This window comes from Pogoniulus pusillus, chromosome 12 (genome assembly GCF_015220805.1).
Source record: "Pogoniulus pusillus isolate bPogPus1 chromosome 12, bPogPus1.pri, whole genome shotgun sequence".
Lineage (NCBI taxonomy): Eukaryota > Metazoa > Chordata > Aves > Piciformes > Lybiidae > Pogoniulus > Pogoniulus pusillus.
Window position 1 is genome coordinate 22966509 of NC_087275.1, and position 27619 is coordinate 22994127.

The window sequence follows — 27619 nt, forward strand, 5'->3', positions numbered from 1 at the left end:
CCATCTGGCTTACACCATGTGTGTGAAACCAATCTGAGTAGCCAGTATGAGGGGAGAAGACATGGGCAGGAGGCTGTGCCATCAGTCCAGGGTGACATATCCCCTGTTTGGAAGTAGAGGCATCTGGCTGGAAAGAGTGATTCATAGGACCTTCATCTGTATATTTGGAATGCTTAAAGAAATCACTGGAAGAAAGGCAGTGGCTCCAAAGATTGATTTATGCCCATTCTGAAGAAGTTTGTCACTTCTCCATAGGTTGCAGAGTCTGAGGGTGACAGCACAGGCTGAAGAGCCCAACCAAGCCAGAAGCTGCAGGCACCACTAGCAAGCAATTTGACTGTGGATCTCATTTTCTGCTGCCTTAATTTCCCTTTCTAGACTTTTTCTCTTGTCTACATGACAGAGCCACCTGAACCTCTTCCTACAGCTTTACCAGCCCTTAGCAACTTGGGGTGCACACAGAAGAGTTGCTTGGCTTATCTAATGCAATGCCTCAACGTAAAGACTGTTTGTTAAGTAAGACTGCCGCTTAAGTAAGCATATATCTTATCTGATGCTCTTTGGATTTTGACTTCTGGCAGGTATGATTTTTATATATTGAATGCCATTGAACTATTAAAAGGAGTGTACATCAATAAAGAAGGCAGTGTGTTTGCTCTGTGGTGTGAAAGTACACTTTCTGAACTTTGGGAACCTCCTCTACTTGAGGCTTTATATCCTACTGGACTTCTTACCTGCACAATGTTTTCTGTTTGCAGGTGTTGAAAGTTACACAGTGGTGAACCACTGAGTCTTTTGGAAGGAGAATTTTACCTCCTCTGAACTTCAACTGGCTTCCAAAGACATTTCTAAGGGGATAATACACATCTAATTATTTTTTTTCCTGAGAAGACATTTGTGTGATGATGGAATGACTATTGAGAGGAGATTCCTGGAAAGAGAAGGAATAATCAAAACTCTGATAATTATTAGGTCTACAATGTCCAGGTAGTTGTGGACTAGGACCTGGATATTAGTGTGAGCCACTCCCAGAATGCTTTGATTAACATTTTTCTGTTCCTATTTGAATCTATTTGGAAGAGCTATGCTTGCTTTCATTTTAGTAGCTACTTTTTTCTAGTTCATGTTTGCCATCTTCTCAGACTCCTTGTTTGTCCAAGGTGTGCTTATCACATTCAGATCCCTTGGTAACTAATGTGATTGGAAATAATCCCATTTATTGCATATTCTTCTACCAGGACTATGCTAGGTCTTTTTATCCTATTTTCCAGTGAAGAAATATACCTGTTCATGTATTATGCCATGTAATTCAGATGCTTATGGAGTAAAACATCTTGATTATCTGCATGTGTTTTATATATATTGTAGAATCATAGAATGGTTTAGGTTGGAAGGGACCTCAAGGATTATCCAGTTCCAACCTCCCACCACAGGCAGGGACACCTCCCACCAGAACAGGTCACTCAAGGCCTCATCCAACCTGGCCTTGAACACCTCCAGAGAGGGAGCAGCCACAACCTCCCTGGGCAACTTGTGCCAGTGTCTCATCACCCTCACTGGAAAGAACTTCTTCCTAACATCTGGTTTAATTCTCCCCTTCTCCAGTTTGAACCCATTACTCCTCATCCTGTCATTACAAGACCTTGTGATAGTCCATCTGCAAGCCTGCAAACTGTACTGGCTGTTGAGCAACTGCTCCCGAAGCCTGGAGAGGAGGTTGTAACTCCTGCTTTTGCATGGCTTCTGCTTAAGCACCCAGTGGACTGCACAGATTCAAGGCTTCTGGAAGAGAAAAGACATTGCTAATTTAATTCTAGGATACCCACAACCAAAAAGTGTCCCTTATTGTCAGGCCAAATAATGAGAGGGTGACGCTGAGTGCAATTAATCCCTCTTGATTTCAACCAACGAGAGGACATCTAGGCTGGCTGCACAGTCCACAGAGAAAGGTGTGTGTTTCACAGGCACACTCTATTCTGCCTGAGTTGTATTTACAGGTAAGAGTCTGACAGTGGTAAGCAACATATTCTTGCAAAGAATATAGGGATTCTTCATAAAGATGGAAACTTTCCTTCCAGCATCAACTAGAACTGGAAAAGAAATTACATGGACCTGACGAGTCTAGGTGTAGCATGTAAGGATGCTGCCAGCAGGCTCACTTCAGGAATGTAGAGTGATGAGATGCACAAGCTCAGGAGACAGGATCAGGACTTCTACTTATGTTTTTGCACACTTCAGTGGTTCTTTGGTGAGGCTGAGACTGGGAAAGGAAGTGCTGAAGTCCAAAGGGGAAAAAAAAAAATGTTCTATCATCCCCAAGGCAGAGATACTGACTTTATTTTGCTCCCCTCTGGGAAATTTCTTCCTGAGCCCATCACCAAGTTTGTCCAAATAAAAATAAGACAGACTGGTTTTTGGTTTGAGATATGTGGACAGCTCAGGTGATTATTCAGCTTTCATGCTTCTAGCTTTGCTTGCATTTTGACACCTGCCAGCCATCAACCTGCTAGTACTGCAGCACAAAGTCTGTCAGACAAGAGTGTGCCTAGCAAATATTTGGCAGTGATGACTGCAGGCAAAATCCCATTCTTGTCCCTGGATCTTTGCAACAGGGGACCTGTATGCATATATTTTTCTTTTATTCATACATATATATGTACATATCTAAGCACACAAAATCCTTAAGGTTCAAGCACACATTAGCCTTTGCTCAGCACTAGTCTGGAGGAATTTAGAATAAACAAAGTCTGTGTGCTAAGATTGCTTCTGTGATTCTCTGCACAAGAAGGTGACAAAGCCTTTAGAAATTAAAATGCTAATTCAGAAAAGGAAAAGCCTATTACAAATGAACCAACGCTTTAACAAACAGAATATTTAGGTGGTTAACAAGTGTGTTTTATGGCTATGTAGCAGAAATCCATTCCAGAAGGCAGCAGATATTTTTAAGCAGCAGTGAAGAAAATAAAAAAAGGGGAAAAAAAGAGTGAGGATAATTTTCTCTTGTCTAGGATTGCAGCTGTGGTGGCATGAATGGAGAAAACATCAACATCCTGGTAATATATACCTGTTAAATATTTTATTAACTGAAAACTTCATTTCTTAGAAATGATTGATTTCTGGTTTTATGCTATCACAGTATCACAGTACCACAGTATCATCAGGGTTGGAAGAGACCTCACAGATCATCAAGTCCAACCCTTTACCACAGAGCTCAAGGCTAGACCATGGCACCAAGTGCCACGTCCAATCCTGCCTTGAACAGCTCCATGGACGGTGACTCCACCACCTCCCCGGGCAGCCCATTCCAGTGTCCAATGACTCTCTCAGTGAAGAACTTTCTCCTCACCTCGAGCCTAAATTTCCCCTGGCTCAGCCTGAGGCTGTGTCCTCTTGTTCTGGTGCTGGCCACCTGAGAGAAGAGAGCAACCTCCTCCTGGCCACAACCACCCCTCAGGTAGCTGTAGACAGTTGCTGAACTTTTTTTACCACAGATAATATAGTAGCTAGCTGAACTTTTCCTTCATTTCCATGAATAGCAGGGAAGTCCTGAAACAGCTACTGTAAAAGTAGGCAAGCAAGCAAGCAAGCAATAGAATTTCTTACACCTCCCTGTTTTCTGAAGGTTGCATAGGCACAGGCAGGGCTAAGACCTAATTATCAAACTGGTCATGAAGAGCTGTAATTGAAACAATGCAGTGTCAGTTTTTCTTGTGCTATTTGACCTGCCCAGTCCATGTCCCTGGCTGTTGTCTACTGTCAGCAGAGCAGGCCTGTGTCCTCTCTTGTGACTGCACACTGCCATGTTCACAGCACCCATTGCAGAACAGCTCTGATGTATGTATGGGTGAAGCACTGATGATGAATCTGTTCAAGCTTCTACAAAGCCAGACTTTATGACAATTTCAACCTTTATGGCTGATAAAGGCCATAGTTCTCCCCAGTTGTTGTGCATTTTCATGTGTCTCTGGCCATCTGATGCATCTCTCCATCTGATTAAGATGAGACATAAAAAGAGAAATATTACAAAGATGGCTCTTCTCACACGAGCCAGCATCCACCTTTCCCATCCTTAGCAGCATCCAGATGTTAAGGGTGTGATCCCACTGTGTGCTGGGGAAGAGGACTGGAAGTGACCGTCAGACAGACCTCACACTTGAGAAAGACTCTTCATGCTCTCATACCTCTTTCTCAACATGCTCTGGAAGTGGCATTGTGAACATTTCTGAAGTCATAGAATCATAGAATCATAAAATCAACCAGGGTGGAAGAGACCTCCAAGATCATCCAGTCTAACCTATCTCCCAGCCCTATCCAGTCAACTAGACCATGGCACTAAGCGCCTCATCCAGTCTTTTCTTGAACACCTCCAGGGGTGGTGTCTCCACCACCTCCCTGGGCAGCAATCTATGAATGTGGCATTCTTCTTGCCCAGCTACTCCAGCCCATCTGACAATTGGTAAAATGGGAGAAAGGGCCTCTTTGCTGCTAAGTAGTCACTCTCTGGCTACCTGAGAAGGCAAAGGCTGATGCAAGATATTGATGTATAAAGTCTGATGACCAGAGATACAGGCAGGTGAGAGAAAGGAGCCACATGGGCAGTGATTGTCCTCAAATCATGTGGTATGTTGAACCTTATTCTCAAAACTTTCCACCATCATGAGTGACATCTGTACTGCTGGAGAGAAGAGAAGAGGAGAGGAGAGGAGAGGAGAGGAGAGGAGAGGAGAGGAGAGGAGAGGAGAGGAGAGGAGAGGAGAGGAGAGGAGAGGAGAGGAGAGGAGAGGAGAGGAGAGGAGAGGAGAGGAGAGGAGAGGAGAGGAGAGGAGAGGAGAGGAGAGGAGAGGAGAGGAGAGGAGAGGAGAGGAGAGGAGAGGAGAGGAGAGGAGAGGAGAGGAGAGGAGGAACTAAGGAAGGAACTCAGGAAGGAACTAAGGGAGGAAGGAACTTGGAAGGAACTCAGGAAGGAACTAAGGAAGGAAGGAACTTGGAAGGAACTCGGAAGGAAGGAACTTGGAAGGAGCTCATAACTCAGAAGAAAGGAAGTATTTCTGCTGTATCTTTTGCATTGCTGCCTTACACTCACGTTATTGCTGCCAGTTCTGCTCTGCAGCTGTGAACAGCAGAAGCATACTCCAACAACAGCACAGTCTAAGATTTTCGTATAATCATAAGAACTTTGAAGCCAAAGCTGTAAAGTCAAAGTCTGATAACCACAAGATTTTTGGAGGAGTCAGAAGAATTGGCAGTGCTTGCTTTGCATCTCACCTACATGGGGAATCTAGCAGTTAGAACTTTTGAGAAAACACTTCAGATTTTTGGCATGACTCTTAGAAGAGAATCCTGAGCATTTAAGGGCTGTTTTCTTTATCCCAGTTTCTCTACAGTCAGGCTCAAAGCAGCTGATACAAAACCACAGCACTTCCAACAGTGTAATTATCATTTCTGTCCAAGCATAGTGATTTATATAGAAATGCACAGCACCCTGAGAAGCAAGGAGCAAGCTTCTGGAGACAAGATGTTTAATGACAGTTATAAATACCTATCTCCTTCCACACTTATCTACAGTACTTATACTAATACTCAGCTGTAATAGATGCTTCTCTTCTTTCTTTCCAGACCAAAACACAGCCTGGATGATATATGAAATATTTATCAAACATTTGCAAATGCTTTATGCAAAAGTCCCCCTCATCCGTCGTGTTGGCACTAAAAGGCAGGTATTAGAAACCAAATGTTGCATTCCAGGCAGGAACAGATGCAGCTGGCACAACAAACAGCAGAACTCCCAGGACACCTGGACACTGAATGCATCTCTGTGTTCGCTTATCTCCCCATGTCTTATCTGCTTCACACACAGCACTGGTGGACAGGACCCTGCCCATGCCATCCCTACCAGGTCCCACACACCTTTCCCAGTGCACTGTGGTGAAGACCGAGACATGATGCATTCCTATTCAGAAGCTGTGTGGCTGGGGCAGAGGCCAAGTTCTGAATCATAGAATCATAGAATCAACCAGGTTGGAAGAGACCTCCAAGATCATCCAGTCCAACCTATCACCCAGCCCTATCCAATCAACCAGACCATGGCACTAAATGCCTCATCCAGTCTTTTCTTGAACACCTCCAGGGACAGTGCCTCCACCACCTCCCTGGGCAGCCCATTCCAATGGGAAATCACTCCCTCTGTGAAGAACTTCTTCCTAATATCCAGCCTATACCTACCCTGGCACAACTTGAGACTGTGTCCTCTTGTTCTATTGCTGGTTGCCTGGGAGAAGAGGCCACCCCTCACCTGGCTACAACCTCCCTTCAGGTAGTTGTAGACAGTAATAAGATCACCCCTGAGCCTCCTCTTCTCCAGGCTAAACACCCCCAGCTCCCTCAACCTCTCCTCATAGGATTTGTGCTCCAGGCCCCTCACCAGCTTCGTTGCCCTTCTCTGGACATGTTCCAGCATCTCAACATCCTTCTTGAATTGAGGGGCCCAGAACTGTTGTGTGACAGTTTGGGTGTAACCCACCCCCCCCACTGTTATAAAATCACCAAGACTAGACTCAGCCAGATGGAAATTAAGAATGAAGCTTTATATTTACAGCTTAGCACAATGTACAAGCAGATATCTGCAATATTTACAGCTACATACAGAAATATGCAAGTTAAAAATGAGACGGAAACACAACACTCCTCCCAGAAACCAGAGTCCCCAGGAGGGGCTCAAAACCACACTCTCACCTTCTTTCCACCCCTCTACCTTACCCCAGACTTTGCCTTACATTCAAGGTGATTTTGGAGGATCAGCCAAGGGGATTAGAAAGCAGAAGGATTAGTTACACAAAAAGCAGGTTAGGGAGAAAAATACAGGCACCAGCTGCAGCAGAGAGCCACTGCAACTGTTTTATCTATGCTTTGTGTTCTTGTTTTTATACATCTCAGCAAGCCTATGAGTGAAGCAGACATCACCACTGTTTCCTTTTCACAGCCTGTAATCTAATTTCTCTCAACAAAATATTCCAGCTAGTCTCAAACTAGCACATGTTGCCATGGCTTGAACACCACTCTACCTTACCCAAGCCTCACGAGCCCTCAGTAGACCCAAAGAGGGAAGTTTCACAGCCATCAAGGATCCTTCCTCAGGGTGCTCCAGTATTCAGGACTGGGCAGTGGCCCAGGCATAGAAGTGCTGCTGGGGCAAGTGTTTCTGTTTAAATTCATCTAATGCTAAGAGGCACAGGGGTGGAACAAGTTTTGTGAAGGATACTGATCTCACCAGCAGCAGAGCACATTGCTAGTCTTTCACATCACTGAAATAATGGTTTCCTTTGCTTCAGTGGCATTTAACTACGACATGTTGAAAACATGCCAATGAGCAGCAATGTGACAGACTTTATATTCTTAAATACACCAGAAAGGATTGCCTTTTACAAAGATCTAGCCTGCATCATGGTATTCCATAGAATCATAGGATGGTTTGAGTTGGAAGGGACCTCCAAAGGTCATCTATTCCCTCCACACTGCAGTGAACAGAGACATCCTCCACTAGATCAGCTTGGTCAAAGCCTTGTCAAACCTGACCTTAAATATTTCCAAGGGTGGGGCCACAACTACCTCCCTGGGCATCCTGTTCCAGTGTTCTACCATCCTCGTTGTGAAGCACAACTTATTCCTAACATCCAATCTAAATCTACTCTAAAGCCATTGCCCCTGATTCTACCACTACAGATCTTTGTAAGCAATCCCTTTCCAGCATTCTTTTAGGCTGCCTTTAGGTACTGGAAGGCTGTGATAAGAATAAGAGGCACCATGGCTTTTGTCTACTCTCCCTTCCACTGCAATAGCCTCGGAGCTTCTCTAACTCTACCTTTCAATTTACTAGACTTCCTTCTAGATTATATAGCCTGTCTGCTATTTACAATGGGACAAGACTAAGCACTGCATCTGCTCTTCAGCAGCCACCCTTTTCTGCCTTACTGCTTCCTTTTGTCAGACACCTGCAATGCGCTCACAGTTGGCTCCTTCAGTACCAGTGCCTTTGGACATCTCCCATTCCTTCTCCTCCTCCCCTTTTCAAACATCTTTTGTTGGTTGATTTGGGGATCTTTTCTCTAACTGGTGGGTTTTGATAGTGCATGTCTTCACAAACTGGATCACAGATGGATCAGATCATCCCCACTCCTGCTGAGCAGGCTCCTTGAACGGCCTTAGAGATGCATATTGTCAAGCTGGGTGACTAAGCTGAGACAGAAGGCACTGTCCTACATGGGAGAGCAGCCTGTGAGGCTGCCTGTGTGCCCTGCATCCAAATCATGTGGGAAAGCACCTCCAAGGAAAGCAGACAAGTCAGATTTGTGGGAGCCACCTCCTGTAGTACCCAGCTGCTAAGCAGACTGCCACTGGGCCCTGTGCCACTGCTGACAGGCTGTCTGGAAAAGCCAAGGCATTTGCTTTCCCAGTGGGTCACTTCTCTGCTGTGAAAGATGTGCCACGCACGGGAGCATGCAGCCCCTTGGCTGATGGATAAGGAGCAGGGCTTCATAATGAGGCTTTTCAAAAACCTGCCACACTCTGCTGCAGCAATACCCTTGCCACAGTCTGCTGCAGCAATATCCTTTGTTACCTAAGATCTCTTGTTTCAAGTTTGCAGTATATAATGTGATTCTCTGAAAGCTTCAGAAATAGTTTAATAAAGGCACTGGCATCTTCCTTCACAGCTCTCTGCCCACTAGAAAAGCAAAATTTGAGAGCTGTACTAGATCCTCAACAATGCTACTGGTCCTTAAATTCAATGTAAGATTTTAGACAGAGACAGACAGGGAGTTTTTCTTTAACCAGCTATGCTGTTAACATACTCAAACGCTCATCCGAGCTGAGCTTTTGCACAGAGCCAACTAAGATATGAAATATTGAAACAGAAAATGTCATAATCTCTTTCAAAAGGTGTTACAACATCTGATGCCACAAGATCTTTGGAAGTGTTTATATCTTTTGAAAGATATGATGGTCTTTTCTTTCTTGGATGCGCTCTGGGAAACTGTTTTCAAGGCTCCTCCTGGACAGCTCTATATAGAGACAGCAGAAGCCACTCTGGGGAGTTTCTTAGTCTTGCATCCCTCATAGGCCATGACCTGCAGCACCCTGAAGGAGAATATTCTCTCAAAGATTGGGCCTGATCAGCTTCCAATATTATTGATTCAGCCCTGCTCTATTTCAGTTGAATAGCTAATTCCTGTAGATTAAAAAAATGTTGTTTCTGTACTGGACATTATTTTACCACTTTGATGTGCTCAAAGAAAAACCCTGTGCAGCACATTTAGCATTACTAGAGATTATCTGGGGATATTCTAGGCCACTGCCGTGAGATTTTTGTGCTCCCACCAACTGACATGCCCAAGACCATGAATACTGCAGACAAGAAGCAGCAAGCTGGGTTTGGCTGGAGCTGGGCTCTGGCCCTGAAATGCAGAACTCCCACTTGCTGGGAACAACATGTGAGTCTGGACAGAAGGATCAGGAATGGCCAAACACCAGCTGCTCCAGCACTGCAGAGTCCAGGGCAGGCTGCAATAAGCAAGTGGAGTGAGACAACGGAAAGGAGAAAGGCCAGAAGAGTGAGTTGTAAGCAGGCTTTGGAAGCTGCCTGTTCATTTCTGCCTGTATAACTCTCAGTGCTGACAGAAATCAGTTGCTTCTACAGGGAGAGAACAAAGAACTACTTTTCTCCTCCAGATTTCTGTATTTCGTACATGATATGATCTAATTTTGTGTTTTAAAGTTCTCTGTGAAGTTGTATGAAGAGCTCTATTTGGGATTATCTGGTGTGAGCACTAAAAATGGGCCTTTTTCTAACATACACTTTGTGGTCAGACCTGCATACACAGAGTGGCCAGCTAAGTATGCTAGGCTATGCTAGATCAAGCTACTGACTAAATGAGAATGAGTATGCTGTGAAAATCCAGTTCTTCGTTTCCAACAGAGCAAGGTGTTGGTACAAGAGGACAGCAAGATGCACAGAGCTTGGGGTCTGCCAGGGAAGAGTTTAAAACAGCCACTGACACATTAGCTGGTGTGCACATCTCAGTGCTTCAGCACTGTTAAAACAGTTTTGCTAATAGCTGCTGTATCTGTTGAAAAGTCAAGTCCTCTCACCTTGTTAGCTTCGTCACTGGGCATGGCAATTGGGTTGTGCTTATGCCCTGGGGGGAAGCCTCTGCTGAAACATGCAGTCGAGAATCTGCATTGAGTCACTACACAATAAGCCTCAGAGTGTTTCTGGGGTTACTTGCTGTCTCATGAGGTAAAGAAGAACAAGACAAGGAATGACATGCCCAGGATTAGGTGTTCCTTATCAATGAGTGAAGTGACAGTTGTGTTGCAATGCACTCATTAATGCAGGATCAGGTCCTTTGGCATGCCCTTTCCTCCTCAGCTAATCTTTTGCTTAGATATAGACCAGTCCTACCTGTGCTGCCAGAGCTATGCTCTGAGGGGATATGCTGACAGGTGCACATAAAGTCAGCTGATTGCTGTAGCAAAGGATGCCTGAAGAACACCTGAAGGCCCATGTGCTGCTTGCTAACTTTTGTTAAGTTGCCAAACCACAAAGGCTTAAACTGTGATTTTGGTCAATGTTCACTGTTAATTCATCAGTGGACATCACCAATAGTTTCAAGGTTCATTAGGCATGAAATTACAATTCTAAGCCTTGTTTCTCATGCATGACTTGGCTAACCAAGAAAAGAGATCATTGTAGGAAAAAACAAAACCTCTGATTGATTTTGCCCACAGCCCAAATGTCTATGTAGCAAATAATTGCAGAGAGCAATAAAATATTCACTTCTGATAATAACTTTCACTTTGGTGCATGTTATTTACATCTGCTTGACAGGACTGTCTGGAGGAAACATCTGATGGATACCAAAAAGAACCTGGACACAATGTGAGATGAGGAACCCATGCTACCTCTTAAAAAATGCTTCTAAGAAAGCTGTGTGGGTTTTAGAGAGGCAGACAGTTGGTGGGAAAACTGTTAATCATCTGTCTGAGAAAAGCCACTGGACCAGGTCTAAGTGATGTTGCCTGGCCTTGGCTGTAGAGAAGTGATTCTTTACTCATGCCAGCTGAGAAAGTGGCCCTAAACCTGCAAGATCCCGACAAAACCACGAGTATGAATTACTTCTAGCACTGTCTGCTCCCAGGGTTGGAAAATATGCCTCTGAAGAAGTCACTTTAGGATGACATTATTAACAAAAGAGCCAGGTTTGTCACAGAGACTTTGGCTTCTTTCAGAATAGTAGATATGTGTGGTGGGTTAGGAACTGCTCCCCCCTATTGAAATTTACCAGACCAACTCAAATAGCTTGGAAGTAAGATGGAGCTACATTTACAGCAAAGCAAAATTTACAAGCATATACAATATTTATAAGTATTTCAATTGTATACAAATTAAACATAATACAGACATCCAAACTCCCCCCAGGGCAAAGAAAACTGCCCAGAAGGGGCTCAAAGCTGTCCTCTCTTTCTGCCTCAACTTTCTCAGACGGACAAACAGAAGCAATCAGCAAAGCTTAGGTTGTTATTTGTTAGTGGGGAGATATTAGAGCAGAACGAAGGAGAAGTGAAAGGAAGCTATGTCCCAGAAGGAGTGGGACAAGTTGTTTAGTTTTTGGCTTTTTATCCCTTTCAGCAAACTAATTCAAGAGATAGACTTCATCATTGTTTTCCTTTTAGAAGCAATGATCTAATTTCTCTCCTCAGAATATTCCAATTAGCTTCAAACCAGCACAATATGTTAGGGCCTTTCTATAGTGTTATGATTTTGTTGTTCTCATTTACAACAAACTCCCTGTTTCAATGGAGTATGCCTCATGGGGCTGGTTCCAGTCAGAGATCATAGCCAAGTTGTGACTCCAGATACTGACAATATCAAGGTTCTTTGTTTAATTGATGGAGTGCAATGTGATTACCAGAAACACCATCAAAAATAACATCAGCATCAATAGGTGTAGAAGTGCTTTGTGTTGGCCAGGTGAACACTGATGTGTTTATCATAGATGGTCTGATCTTGTAAGGATACTACCTGAAGGTGAGTTGGTCTTCTTTGATGATAGCCTCCCATCATAAGGAGTCGTGAGGGAAGAAATTAAGATATGTCAGAGTTAAAGGGTGGCAGGAGCTCTAGGGATATGGCTAGCTTATGTAAAATTTGTTTTCTGAATTTTTATGTTGGAATTAATTAGCTGGACTGTGACAGATAGGCTTGGTTTTCCTTAAGCCAACAGCAGACTATGTCTGGTGGGTATGTGAGTGGAAATTGGGGGGAAAAGAACCCATGGTCTGGCAGGGTTGCTGGTGGAGTCCTTTGGTTTTCTAAAATAAGAAGGAAAAGGGAGAGACATTTTACCTGTCTTAGTAGAAGATATGCTAAGCAATTGAAACCAGATCAGCTAGTACATCTCCAAGCCATATGATGTGCTGGCAAAGAGGCTTAAAGAAGTCTGCAATGTAAATGGTTGTTCTCAGAGAGGTTCATCAGGAAGGTGTGGTATCATGAGGCCGAGAAGAGGACTTGAGGCTTTCTTTTGGCTTTTGCCAATGTTTGGTCAAATGATCATTTTGGTATTTTACCTTCCCTCAACCTCTGCAGAGGGCTGGCGCATGCCATCAATGCCCCCTTGTGTTGGGGAGAGCAGCAGCTCACACCTCTGTTGGAGGAGGCATAGCCATTGCTGTCTTCTGGGACTTTGCTATGAATGTCACACATGTCCAAGGCAACAATCAGAAACGTCCGGGGAAAAAAAATGCTCAAGGTCAATTATTTAAGGAGTCTTAGAGATAACAGCTTGTTGGTAAGTATCTCTTACTGAGATCTTGAGCTGGATAAAAGAATGACATTTCCTTCAACACACCTGAAGCTCAGCATCTTAAATGAGATGTCTTTCAAGTGGCAAATGTAATTATTTCAGATGGATGCTTGGCAAGTTCTGTTTAAGATTGTTAATGATATTAATAATTGAAGCGTCTCTGCAGCATGCACAAATACCTAAGCAGAACCCTGATGAGCAGATCTAAAATAAACCAAAAAGGAGCTCACATCTGCCAAGTCTTTCATCCCTTTGTCATATTATCTTTCTTGTGGTGACCTCCCAAGCCTGCCATTATCGCCTGCTAATTTCCATTGTCACTGAAAGTGCAGATCCCGGCTCTGGGTAGGTGAAGGAAGACAGAGAGAACAACCATATGCTTCACTGTTTGTAGATGCAATTGATGGCAAAGGGCCATTTTTAACGAGGTGGTTACAGGCCTACATTAACTGCAAGTAAATGAACCCTTGCAAGGATTTGGAGCAAAACTGGAAGGACTGAGTCAGCAATCACTAGCGCAGATGCCCTTAAATTTGCCTTTCCTTCCCTTAAATCAACAGAAGCATGTGTGAGCTGAAAGCCCTTGGCTGCACTGAGGCTATTAGAAGAACCACAAATTGCCCAAGTCTGCTTCACTGAATCAAGCAGCAGAAAGGGAAGGCACTAACGAACACCAAAGAGACTGAGATGAAGTAAACACAGAATAAAAGCTCCTGTAGATGTGATTAGTAGCCAGCCACTCCCTCCGTTCGTTCAGAAACTCTGAAATCTGTGATGATCATCAAATTCTGCATGCCTTTTCTGTCTTCTGTTTCCCAAAGTGTGCTGCAAATGAGAATGTACAGCAAGAATTGCATCCACAGTGGGTGGGTTTAACCACACACAACAGTGAAGCTACAGGAGAAACTGCAATTTGAAGCTACAGGCCCAGAACAGTGTAGTGATTCCTCCTACCTCTGTAAAGGAAATAACTGATTGTTTCATGATCACAGATGTCCAGAACGTGTCTTCTGTTTTTTAATCTAAAATATTTCCTCTTCTGTATGGTTTGGATCCCTTTTCTTTTGGGAAAAAAAAAAAAAAAAAGAAAAGAATGCAGCCCAAATGCAGAATCACAGAACCAGAGAATATATCTGGCTGGAAGGGACCTTCAGCATCATCTAGTCCAGCCTTCGACCCAGCACTCTTAAAGCTCTGTCCAATCCTGGTCTATACACACCTTGGCATTCCCAGGGTCATCGCAGGATTCAGGGGGGTCAGAGCCAACCTGTTCATTCAGAGGGCTCCAGGGAACTATCAGTGTTGGGAAGGTGGCAGACAGGCCACCAAGCCTCCAGCTGCATCCTGCAGAAGCCCTTGCAAGTCTCCTTGCCCAGCAGGCTGCAGCAGCCAGGCTGCAGTCCTCCTTTAGTGGGGTGTGTAGTAGAATTTTCACACGTGATATAAAAGGGAGATGTCCAAACACATCAGAGGTGAGAGGAGGAAGTTTTTGTAATTTATCTCTCTAAGGTCCACATCTTGTAACTCCATCTGCTGCACATCAAATGACTCACTCACTTCATACCACCATCTGCCTCAATTGGGTTAAAACTGCATCTGGCCACATTTAATTACCAGGATACTTGGACTCTTTATTTCCATGCCTAGATGTATAAGTTAGGGGTCAAATCCTGAGTGAGGTCAATGAGGTAATACATGCAGAGGGGACAGCAGGGTCCTATTACCAGTGTGCACTGGTAATGGGAGGAAAAGAATTGCTTTCCAGAACCTCTGTAGAGGTGTTTTGGGAGCTATTTTTTGAGCATCAGATTTCTACAGCTGTTGAAGAATTCACAACTATAACCACAATCACAGAATGGCATAGGTTGGAAGGGACCTCAGAGACCACCTATGCCAAACTCAACCAGACTTAGTTGCTCAAAGCCTCATCCAACCTGACCCTGAACACTCCAATGTTCTCTGGACTCAGCAAAACAAGGTGTTGATGCCTTGCAACCTAGTGAAAACCCTGACAATCTGGATGTTGTTGAAGGCTTGGGAGCTTAGAAGCAACACTCAGATGTCCCAAAAAAGAAACTTAAAGAAACCACATTATGCAATGGGAGTGCATGAGACTACCTGTCTGTTTATTTGTTGATGCACCTGGTGAATGTATAGCCACACTGGTGATTTGTTGTTTAGCTGTGACTGGGTCTACAACCATCAGGCAGAGCAATAGATTTCAACCAGAGTCAGTCTGGGTCTTCTGTGACTCTGTCTGGCTGTTATACCTAACAGTGAAGACACTGAAATAAATTATTATCATCTGTGATAAGCAATAAAGGCCTGGGGAAGAACATCCACACTTCTGGAGGGTTTTTGACACGAGCAAGGGAGTGTTGGTACTGGAGCTATTTCTGTGGTGCCTTTATGTTTTGGGAAACAATAAGTCAGAGTAAAATGCACACAAGTCACTCTAGTGCCCTCCAGAGATTTGGTTCCAACCCAAAATGCACACAAGTCACTCTAGTGCCCTCCAGAGATTTGGTTCCAACCCAAAATGCACACATGTCACTCTGGTGCCCTCCAGAGATTTGGTTCCAACCCAGGGGAAAAAGGAGAGTTTGTGGTTTCTGGAAGAAGGAGCAGGCCACTCAGGAGGACTACAAAGTTGTTGGGAGGCTATGCAGGGAGAAAATTAGAAGAGCCAAAAGCCCAACTAGAAATTAATGTGGCTTCAGCAGTTGAAGGCAAGACAAAAATGCTTCTACAAATATATGAGCAACAAAAAGAGGAGCAGGGAGAATCTCTGTCCTTTATTGTATTTAGGGGGGAACATAGTGGTCAAGGATGAAGAATTGGCTGATTTACTGAACACCTTTGCCTCACCCTTTAATGGTAAGACCAGTTGTTCACTAGATGCACAGCCCTCTGAGCTGGAAGACAGGAATGGGTAGAAGAATGAAGCCCCTTAAGTCAAAGCAGAGATGGTTAGTGACATGCTGCCCCGCTCAGACATACACAAGTCTACAGGGCAAGATGGCATACACCCAAGGGTACTGAGAGAGCTGGTGGAAGTGCTCACCAAGCCACTTTCCATCAGTTATCAGCAGTCCTGGCTGACTGCGGAGTCCTGGCTGACTGTGGAGTCCTGGCTAACTCCCAGCTCAATGCAGATCACTGGAAAAGGCTCCGTGGGGAGATGAACTGGAGTTGAATTACCATTATTGGAGATGTTTGAAAGAGACATCGCTGTAGTGAAGGACATGGATCAGCATCAGACCTGGTAGAGTTAAAAAATAATTGGACTTAGAATCATAGAATGGTCTAGGTTGGAAGGGACCTCAAGGATCATCCAGCTCCAGCCCCCTGCTGTAGACAGGGACACCTCCCACTAGAACAGGTTTCTCAAGGCCTCATCCAACCTGGCCTTAAAGACCTCCAGGGAGGGAGCAGCCACAACCTCCCTGGGCAGTGTCTCACCACCCTCACTGCAGAGAACTTCCTCCTAACATCTAGTTTAAATCTCCCCTCTTCCAGTTTAAACCCATTACTCCTCATCCTGTCATTACAAGACCTTGTAAATAGTCCCTCCCCAGCCTTCCTGTAGGCCCCCTTCAGGTACTGGAAGGCCACTATAAGGTCTCCTCAAAGCCTTCTCTTCTCCAAACTGAAGAGCCCCAACTCTCGTAGCCTGTCCTCATAGCAGAGGTGCTGCAGCCCTCTGAGCATCTTTGTGGCCCTCCTCTGGCCTCGCTACAACAGTTCCATGTCCCTCTTGTCTTGGGGGCTCCAGAACCATACACAGTACTCCAGGTGGGGTCTGACAAGAACAGAGTAAAGGGGGAAAATCCCCTCCCTTGCCCTGCTGGCCACACTTCTCTTGATGCAGCCCAGGACACGGTTGGCTGTCTGGGCTGCACATGCAAATTTGTTGAACTTAAAACATATTTTCCAACCAAAGGTGATTCTGTGATTCTAAGATTCTATTATTCTATGGCTTTATGGCTGTATTGTCCAAGGCTCTTTTTTTCCCCGCTCCCATCCTTCCAGGACTAGCAACTCTGCAGTGCTGTTTCCTTGTGGTGCCCAAATTGCTGTCAAACTCTGAGACAAGGCTGCACAGATGTGCTGGAAGCTGGAAAGCTGGGTGCTACTGATCTGAGAGGATTATGACTGACATACCAAATAAAGGGGATTTACTTCTGAGATGAATTTTCACAAGCTCCTGCACCTCATTTCCACAGAGAGATTAATTTAGTGAAAAAAATAGTATCTGCTCCCCTACCTGCTCCATGCTTCTTTGTCTCTTGCAGTGTGAGGCCAGGTGGGCTGCTGTGTTATAGTTGTTGGAATATGCACATCCAACTTCAAAATAATTTCTGAGTGGAGTTTAAGTTTATCCTAGGTTCCCAGATGAGTCATGGAGATGCAAATTCTCCTTTCTAGGGCAAACTCCCATGTTGTGGCTCCTGAGAGGGTGATGGTGTAGCCAGGGCTCAGGTAGGCAGTTCTGGAGACACTTCACTTTGTGATGCTTAAAGTTTCATCACAGTAATTTTCATAGCTGCTGTCTCACACTAGCTGAGTCCACTCACTCTTTACTCTGTATGCAAGCAGAGCAGAGCAGAGGAGTCTTATCTGTTTTCTAGGAGACAACTAGAAGCCCTCAGCTCAGCATCTCAGAGGTATCTGGGCACCCAGGTAAAGTCCCAGCAAATTACCTAAGGAAACAGGAACTCTTTTGGCAGGGCAAGGACGTCATTTGCTTTTGCAGCTTTGACCAGGTGACATCACATGATTTAAGCCAGCATCTGAAATCTCAAACCGGCCCCAGATTGCCTTCCTTCTTGGAGCCTTGCTACCAAAGGGACGGTGTCTTTATCATGAGAACCACGGAACAGCATGTGCAACTCGGCTCTGCACTGCAGCTTTGCTGGGGCTTTTTGGCGTCTGAAACCGGTGACAATGCACTCTCATGGGATAGCTCTCACACATGGTGCTTACTTCAGTGAGCTGCCTGGGAGATTCAGTGCCTGGTGAGCTTGACATGAGAAGAAGTGCCTGTTCCTTTGGCAGACCTCTAATTATAGGCTGCAGCAGACCAACAATCGGTTCACCTGTGCGGGTTGCCTCTGCCAAGACCTTCCTGTCTGTGCTAGCAGTTGTTATGACACCTGCGTGTCCCAGTGGTGGAAGGCACATACAAATAGGTCTGTAAATACGTAAATGAATGTATTTTTGGGGTGTGGGGGGTGTCCTGCTGCTAAGTCTGCGTGCGTGCGCCCTGCCTTCGGAAAGGTCGGGGTTTGCCCAGAGGGCAGGGGATAGCCACGACTGACTTGTTTATTTACGTGTTGATTTTCCCTCCACAGGCACGGGGTTGCCTGCAGATCGCCGGCCCGCAGACCTCCAGAGGGCGGCATCGGCTCGACAGAAGCGCCGGCAGCTCCTCACCCACCGCGCTGCGCCGCGCCCGGGGCAGGCGCCGGCACCTGGCCAGGCGCAGCTCCGCGCTGCCCTGCAGCTCCGGGCATCCCTGCCGGCACCGAGCGCTCACAGAGCCTTTTGCGTGCAGCATACTCTCCGATGATAACGAGGACACTGCATCCGCTCCACTCCCTCCCCTCTGCCCCTCCAAGAAAACCAACCAACCAAGTAACAACAACAACAAAATCCCGAAAATAATTTGAGGGCTGGATCGCCCGTCCTCTTTTCAGCAAACACGGCGAACACCTAAAGTCTGTCAGGTCACCCACATTTGAAGAGGAAAGGTCCAGAGCACTGGGGCGCAGATTTCATGTCAGTGAAATGGAAAGCATCCCTGCTCTCATGGCAACGGCAGCTCCCGCTGATGGAGCCCGGCAGGAGGATGCTCCACTTCACCTCACGACGAGGAGGGGGCCCTGACATCCTCGGGTTTGCACATCCTTTAGATCCTTTGGTTTACAGCAGGGTTCGCTTACAGCTGGCCGCCCCCAGCAGGCATGTTGTCCTAGTTTCATCCGGCTGCGCCGTAAACTCATTGCAAATTCAAACAAATTTGGCTGATAATGTAAGAAAGTTAAGTAATGGGGAGGTTGTACCTTTTCCACTTAGGAAGCACCACTACTGGTTTGTTTGTTTGGTTTTTGTTGTGGATTTGTTTTTTTTTACCCCTCTACTGTGACAAGGAAATAGAAATGGAACTATCCTTATTTTGTTATTCATTAAGAAAGACAATGGGAACCATTTGCTTTTCCACGGACATCTGCCCCTTAATGGCTCTGTACTTGCAAGGAAAGAGCTCCACTGTCAACTAATTCCACCCAAAAGCTCAGTAATTAAAAGGCAACTCACATTTTTTCTCCTGATCTAGAAGGACAAACTAAAGACAAAATCCCATAGATCTTGGTTGATGCTTCTGATTGTTCTGTCAGAAAATAGCTTGGCCTGACTAGCTCAAGGCTGGGACCTCAATGTTTTGGGGGTTGTTTTTTTAAATGACAGTGAAATCCTTCCCTCTTCCTCCCAAAGGGGTGGCCTGGATCTCTATATCGTGGGCTTGACACAGGGATCCACTCCTTTTTTATTTTCTCCTTACCAGCTTTCCTATTTCCAGAACCCTTATAGCATTTCCAGAACTCCATTGGGAAGGGCATCAATTCAGAGGCATGTATTTTTGTTTGACTTTCTATAGTTTTACACTTCATATATTCTAAAGCACTTAAATGACTCCCTTCCTGGTGGTGTTGTTTGTGGTGGGTTTTTTGGGGGTTTTGTTGTACTTGTTTTTTTTTTTTTTTTTCCTGGCTTCATCCCTGCCCAAATCAAGCATAACAAACAGCTTGGCCTTTTAGTGTAGGTAGTGAGCTGTGTGATTCTGCTGCAAGCAATCATTTGGCAATCTGCAATGCACCTCTATGGTCCTTCACACACATGTCCATGCACACACCTTAGGTTATTTTTACTTAGAATCGTAGAGTGATTTTGTTTGGAAGGGACCTTTAAAGGTCATCTAGTCCAACCTCCTCTGCAGTGAGCAGGGACATTTTCAATTAGATCACACTGCTCTAGTTTACACATTTTGGGAGGTATTTTGCTGACCTGAGAACTAAGCTTTATAGCCTTTCATATCTATGAAACATCAGTGATATTTTCATCAAGAACCAAGACAACTCAACACCATGGAAAAACCTAAGCTGAAAACAATGTCCAAGAGGTAGAAAAAATGTCCACAGAGTGTTTGCTACTCTTTCAATATTTGTAATCAACCACATGAGTTTTATTACTGGTCATCTGATACTCTCACGTGATTCCTGTGTCCATCAATAGAACTAATGCCTGGAGAAAGTTCTCTTTGGTTTACTACAACACCATTATACTTAGATAAATGGCTTACAAGATTTTGTTTGCTGCACCCAGCTGCATTACATCAGAGGACTGTATTAATCTCCTTAGAGGACAAAAGAAGGTCATACATTCCTTTAATTGCAATTGCTCTTTCTAAATCACACAAACCACCAGGGAATAAAGAGTGAAATGTTCAGTTTCTGATAGGGGGAAAAAAATGCATTCCTTGCCCCAAATGTTATAGCTCATACTTTTAAATACTATATATGACACTCTCTTCCCCAGTTTACAGGAAAGCATTCTTGCACAGCAGCTCTATGATCTAAGGTCAATCAGGGTTTTTTTTTTGACAGAGATTTATGACTTTGGTATATTTTAATCTATAATGTTAATACCTCTTCTCGTAGAAGAAATCTCATTTTCCATGGAGAGGATCTGACATTAGGGTTTCATACCATTAAAAAGGTGTGATTGATTTTAAGGAATTGTGGTTGTCTTTGTGCTTTGTTACTTCAGATGTTCATTGGAGACAACATAGAATCATAGAATCACATATGTGATTGTAGGCAACCACGGGGAGGCATTTGTGCTGCTGTTGAAGCATCACTGATGAAAAGAATCCAACAAGTGGACTGTTAGGGCTCAGCATAAAGAAATGTCCTTGAAGGGTACAAGAACTGCTCTTCCATTACCAAACTTTCTCAGTCCCCTAGCATCTTTTGTGCAAGAAATTAATATAAAGCTAGATCCGTTCTTCAGCAGATCACATCTCTGAAGCAGAGGACTGGCCATCTTCAGTCTTGACATTATGAGGTTCAGAAAAGTGAGTGAGCCATCTGATAAAAACACATAGGCAACAATTTTCCTCACAGACTTAAAGTGTTTTGTTGCAGTTGCCCCTTGCAAGACGGAACACAGCACAGCATCCTCTATAACTTCTCTCACCAGAGATGGCAAACTGAAGAGCTTGGGACCTCAGGATCCAGTGGCATAACTTGTCTGAATCCTGTGTATTCAGATCCTGGGCTCTTGGGTTCATTGCAGTATCAGGCAGAGCCTCATTGCAAAATGCGAGGAGGAAGAAAGGCTTCCACCAAGCAACTACAAAAGGTAGTGATTGTTTTGGGCACTGTCTAGACAGCCTGCTGCCTATTAGAGATCTACAAAATTGGGAAATCCTTTCCCAGGCTAGCAAAATTTGTAAGCACACAGTTAATAACACACAATAGTCCCAGGGACTCTAATCACATTAAGCTGTGTGCTTACAAGCTCTGCTGAACTGGAACCAGATTGCATTAGCTTGCTTTAACCTCTCCACAGATCACAAACACTAAGCTGGAAACGTTTGCCTTAGAGAACTGAAGGTAACAGGGAGACACAGGAAGAAGAGATGCTCTGACAGTTCCCTGCCGGGGTGTTTTGGACTGATGTCCAGCCTAGAATCCATGTTTCAGCAGACCAAAGGGTTAATTATGACCCTGTACCATGATGTGAGGAAATGAGCTCAAACGAACCAGAGATCTTGGTCAGTCTCTGTTAACTTCTATAGGGATGTTCCTGCATATGGCAAGAGGGAATTTTCTGCACATAGGAGAGAAGCATAAATGAACTGTCAGCAACACCCAATCTTCTTGTAAGAGATGAGCTGAACCAAACATAGGCTGACTTAAAGCCTGTAGTCAATGGAGGGAGAGCTGCTTCTGATGTGGGTGTATTTGTTCCTATTCTGTCACTTGAGACTTCGCATACACTAGTAAGGAGAACTATAGACATGGCCCAAGCTACCTTCCCAGATTAAAATACTTGCCCCTGCAGCTCCCCACATGGACAATGCACTGGATTTACAAGGATTTTACTGACAGATTTAATCCTTTTTAATTGGAGGAGGATTTTTTCTTTTTTAAAAACTAAAGGATGGTGTTACTGGAACTCTGAGTCCTCAGCATCAAGGCAGAGCTCACCTGAAATGCTTTGATTTTATCCTATATGGGTGTCCATCAGAAAATGGCACAACCACCTTAAACGATATACTTTCCTGTGAGTGAAATTAAACACTCTCAGCACTCAAAACCTGCCAGGAACTGATGGCATCCATTGTGGAAGCCATTACAGCTGCATCTAGGGACAGATTGCAGGTATCTGGGGACCATGTTAAAACAGTGAGGCTCAGTTTTCACACTTAAAGCTTTTAGCTGTGTAAGGACTTGATCAGTCTTCAGAGCATCTTAATCAGACCACATCCTGATAGGTGTGTTTGTGCTAAAGAGTGACACAGGTATCCTTCATTTTTAAGAGACCCTTAATCATGCCTTCACTAGGATGCTGAACGTTTGCTTTGGGAAACCTTGGGATGTGAAATTAATGCCTCATGGGCATGTGATTCAAGCCAAAGCTCTCCATGTAATGAATAAACAGCTCTGAACATTTCCCTTTCTAGATAGGAAGATGGTCAGTCTCAATACAAGCTGCTAGCATTTCTGTACTGTTACTCACCCTTCTATATTTATCAAGGCTTGCAAGAGAGCTCTCAGTGCGTGACCAATGGACACTCACAGCCAATAAAATCCATCTCTGTGGCCTGCAGAGGGACTTTTTAATAGTGACCAGAGCCAGCCAACTGCTGCTGCTTAGCTTTTGTTCCACAGTGGCTGGGCTGCTGGAGCTGTGCAGAGTCCAGGGATGCTCTCTGCTGAAGTGCTGTCAGGCAGTGCCTAGGGAAGCCTGTGGCTGATGCTCTGTTTGCTCCTCCAGCCCTTCCCTTTCTCTGTACTGTAGCAAGAACCTGCAGTGCCATAGACCAGACAGCACAACATCACCATGACAAGATTCCCGTTTCATGCACAACAGGAACTCTTGAAATGCAACTTAGTGTGAAGCAGAAATTTGTGTTTTCAATAATTGTCTCAAACACTGGCAGCAGTAAACAGATGCTTGTTCAGCTTAACCATGACACTCTAATAGATACAGCATCACAAACCAGAACTCAATGACAATGTCTGTATGTATATGTAATGCAAACCTTAACAACAGAAAGGAATAAAAGAATGATCTCTGAAGAGAAAGCAATATTCTGGCTCATTTTGCATAGGCCAGCAAATGACTTCTCAGCCCATCTCCCCAGAAACTGGCACAACAGAATCAGAAGACAAAAGGGAACAACACATCTGAAATCACAGGAAACAGCCTATTTTACAGTAACTGAAGAGTGACGTTGACATTAAAAGGTAAATACTTTATCTTTAAGATTTGCATAGTGTCCACTGAAAACTGCATTCTGACCAGGACTGTATAGAAACTCTCACTGTTATTTATTATTTCTTGAACAGGAGAGGAGGGAGGCATGAGATTGGTCAAATCTTTTGCATTTCCATTAGTTTTCAGGGAACACTTAATCACTTTGCCTCTCATATTCTGAAAGCATCCAGTGTGTTAAAAGCACAATCTTCTTCAATAAAAATTAATGTATTTTTGAAGATAAGTTTTGCTTGCTTCTTGATCCTACTGTTGCCTCCTACTTGCAGGCTGCTCTTCAGAGCCTTCAATTTTAGATTTAGATGGTGTGGACTGTCTATGTCAGCACTAGCTCATTCAATTTCTGTTAGTATATTAGAAAAAACATAACATAATATTAAAAGTACTTTAAACTTTGTTTCGTTTGAACATTTTCTAAGACAAAAATCACCAGATGCCCTGACAAATGGGCAATAAAATCCACATCCACTTTCCTGGTGCAGGATCAGGCCCACAGAAAGTCCTGAATGATTGTCTGCAGACTTCAGCCTATAAACATCTCTCCAAACCAGTCTCAGAGATAATAAGGATGAAGTGCTATTTCATCAGAACAGGAAAGCCAGCAGTGAAGGTAAGCCATGAGGCAGTGAAGTGTCTAGAATGTGAATACTCCATCCAAAAGCTTTGGCATAGCTCCTCACTCTTTTTTCCCTTTCTGTCCTTGGGAGTATATATTATTTTTGTGATACTCCTTATGATGCAGTAGTTCTACTGCCATCATTAGCACACAGTTGTGAACTCCCAAGGTAAATTATTCTCACTTACCTTGATGTGAAGACCTCAATCCCTTAAGAAGAGTCCATGGAATTTGTTCAGACTTGGCTTCTAAAGAGCAAAATTTAACAGAAAGCAAAACCATTTAAGTTAAGCTTAAAACATTTGAAGTGTTTCCCAGCAACATTACACACCCACATATGCTACACATACATTTGTAGTTTATATGCATATAAATATATCTCTAATAATCTGAAATACCTTTGGCATCTCCAGTTTTAATCTGCTGTAGTTTTACACCTTGCATTTCAACTCCCTAATAATAAATCTTCTCTTAATTTCCCATTTATGTGTATAAACTCTATTAAAATTATACAGTCGTATAGTGTGATACTATTAGCACTCTTCAAAGGCTGGGTTTAAAGGCCAGTGTAGATTGTCTTACCATTAAAAAGCAAATGCATTTGTGTGAGAACCACCCCCCCCCCAAAAAAAAAATCAACCCCCCAACCCCACAGTTGCAGGGGTTTCTAAGATGAAATAGCATTGTTCTTTCTGTATGTCTAAGGTCATAATCCAAAGAAAGGTAACCCATAGAGGTGATGAACTAGAAAGGCAGTATACACATCACTTGAGTTAATTTTAAAAGTAAAGGTAAAAATCAATGCAATGGAAGACTTCTAGTGCTCAACTAGGCTAACTTGAATTACAGGAACCTCTGACAAACCTTGGCTTGAATAAGCCTCCCTTGTTTGCAACTCTACAGTGAACTGGGTTGGTGCCCATTCCAGTATCCAATGACTCTCTCAGTGAAGAACTTTCTCCTCACCTCAAGCCTAAATCTCCCCTGGCGTAGCTTGAGGCTGTGTCCTCTCATTCTGGTGCTGGCCATCTGAGAGAATAGATCAACCTCCTCCTGGCTACAACCTCCCCTCAGGTAGTTGTAGACAGCAATAAGATCTCCCCTGAGCCTCCTCTTCTCCAGGCTTAACAACCCCAGTTCAATAGACTTCCCCTGTCCTTTGTTGTGGCCTCAATGACCTTATGAATACAGATTCTGACACATTGCAAGAAGCAGTTTAGGACAGCAGCCTTACTTTCCATGGGGCAAATCAGCCCACAGGTAGGTGCACATGCATAGCTGCATTTTAATGTAGAGCAGAGTTATCTGTAACACTTCCAACAACAGAAAACTTTTCAGGACTGCCCTTCTATGATTTCTGTCAGCAACATTCTGTTTGCTGAAGCGAGATCATAACTGGTCTTCCTTGAGTGGTTAAGTTTTACTTTGAGTGTCATGGATCACTCAGCAATAAAAATTGTTGTAAATTAAATATATGCTAGACTACATCTCTAAATTCAGCTGGTGTTAGAGACTCTTCCTTAAAGGAGTTTTTTTTCCCTTAAGCCTGTAGAAGAACATTGAGTTCTCTTTTGTTGTGGAGGGGAAAATTAATTGATGGGAGATGATATTTTCCAAAATTAATATTGTTTATTAATTTTGCTATTCAGAATTCTCACCACCCCCAACCACTAATTTTAATAATATTTGGGTTCTTACATGGTCATGGAAACATTCTATGGATAATATCTAGATCTAGTAATAACCAGCAAAATACATGAACATTAATTGAACTGGAAGAGAAGGTTCCCATGGTCAAATGCCTCTTGTGGTCAATATGCTGCTTGCCCAGCAGATGGGCTCAAGCTCTTTCTGCTCTATGGCAGAAGGAAATTACAAAGAGGCATTTAAGCCTTTACTCACAAATTATTGTTACCCACTCATGTCCAGACAGTGCCCAAATGCTTTCAAATGACTCTGTCCTGTTGGACATTGAGGCTTGAATCTTCCCTGCTTCTGGGGAAAGGATGCAGACAATCTCTGACCTTGTCTCCTGGCTTCTTCGGGACAATTTGTATATATGTCCAGGAATTCTTAAGAGGGACCTTCAGGTCCAGAAGGCAGATGTGGTGCAGTGTCAGCAGGATGTCACGCTGGCCACACAGGCTGATCGTGTGCAGGCATCCAGGGTCTGCTCCTGGTAACTGGCGGCAGTGGAGTTTAGCAGGCAGGCAATAAGGCAGTGTGCAGTAGCAGCAGGGCTGGGCACAGCAGAGAGAGCAGGCAAAGAGCAGGGAAGCAAAGAAAAAGCATGTTGTTCACCTGCATATCTTCTTTTATCAATGTGGGTCGAGATTAATTGCCTTTTGGACACAAGAATAGCCAATCAGGATGGCAGCTAACCAAACTGCCATATTAGCCAAAGCCACAGGCTCACTTTTCCCTAATTTGGGAAAAGCACAGGCCTTGCACTAGGCAGGCACAAGCTAAGTGTGTGTGCCTTACACCACAGGGCTCAGTGGCTACAGGTTCTTTTGTCTCCCTTTCCGCACTTGTCTCTCTGGTGGAGCAGAAAAACATGTCTAGGCAAGGCAGGACACGTGTAAGCCTATTTGGGCCTATCAACCCTACCACAACACCTTGTTTTTCATCTGCTTAGTAGTGAAGTTGCATTGACTTCCCACAGTGCCCTTTGATTTTTGCCTCATGACTACATGGATTTATATGCAGTATTTATAGCCATGGCTCTTCTCTCCTGGATGAGACAGGCACAGGTGTACTAACAGCTTTCTCTCATTGAATTCTAGCAACATTTAATTATCTATTAAGAGAAGAGTGGAAATCTGCTTTCTCTTCAGCCCTGCAAACTGTACTCTTACTAGCAAGCACCTGGCCTTTAAAAAAGGAAAATGACAGAAATCACTTACAGATGGCCATGGTCACACCTTACCTGGACCACTGACCATGGTGGTGTTGGGTCAAAGGTTGGGCTTAATGGTCTTGCAGAGCTTTTCTAACCAAAACAATTCTATGACAACACAATACTACTTACCCATGAGCTTCCAGTTCTGCCATGTACTTAAGCTCATCATGAGTGAAGAAGAAGAACAAAGCAGCAAACCATAGAGGAGCTCAGCCTAAGGAAGGAGGCCCATCCAGTACCCATGGGTGATGTTAGAGTGGCCATCAGCTCTCTATCCTACCTAACCGGGGGGCCACCAGGCCCCCCGGCCTTTGTCCCACTCCCATTCACCCAGTGTGCACCATGGGAACTCACCAGTGATGACAGGAGGAGGATTCCTCTGCCCAGTTGGGCACAGCTTGGGGCTTCTGCCTTTCCTAGGGCCCATTAAATAGGGGAGTGGGCAGAGAGGACAAATTAGTCACACCTGGGATGGGAGGAGACTCCAACAGAGCCCAGGTGCTCTGTGTTTGGGGGCAAAAAGGGGGAAATGCAATGTGGGATGGGAAAGGGGCAGATACGGTGGAAAAGGAGAGGTGGTGCTGAGAGGAGAAAGATGTAGATGAAAAGAGGAAGATGGGGGGAAAGGAAGGAGATGGAGGGGAAAAGAGGAAGATGGGGGAGAAATGTGATTAAAAA

The 27619-nt window shown here is 44.3% G+C and overlaps 1 long non-coding RNA gene across 3 annotated transcripts; it reads right to left on the reverse strand.

The window, feature by feature from the left end:
- Nucleotides 1-19890: 19890 nt before the first annotated feature.
- On the reverse strand, nt 19891-27359 carry LOC135179853 (uncharacterized). Of its 3 annotated transcripts, XR_010304153.1 has the most exons (4): nt 27296-27331; nt 27071-27155; nt 24228-24287; nt 19891-22953 (listed from the first exon to the last, which is right to left on the reverse strand). It is a non-coding gene; the product is annotated as an uncharacterized LOC135179853 (long non-coding RNA). The 3 variants fall into 3 exon arrangements; XR_010304152.1 differs by lacking the exon at nt 27071-27155 and having other exon boundaries at nt 27296-27359; XR_010304154.1 differs by lacking the exons at nt 27071-27155; nt 27296-27331 and adding an exon at nt 26064-26108.
- Nucleotides 27360-27619: the final 260 nt, after the last annotated feature.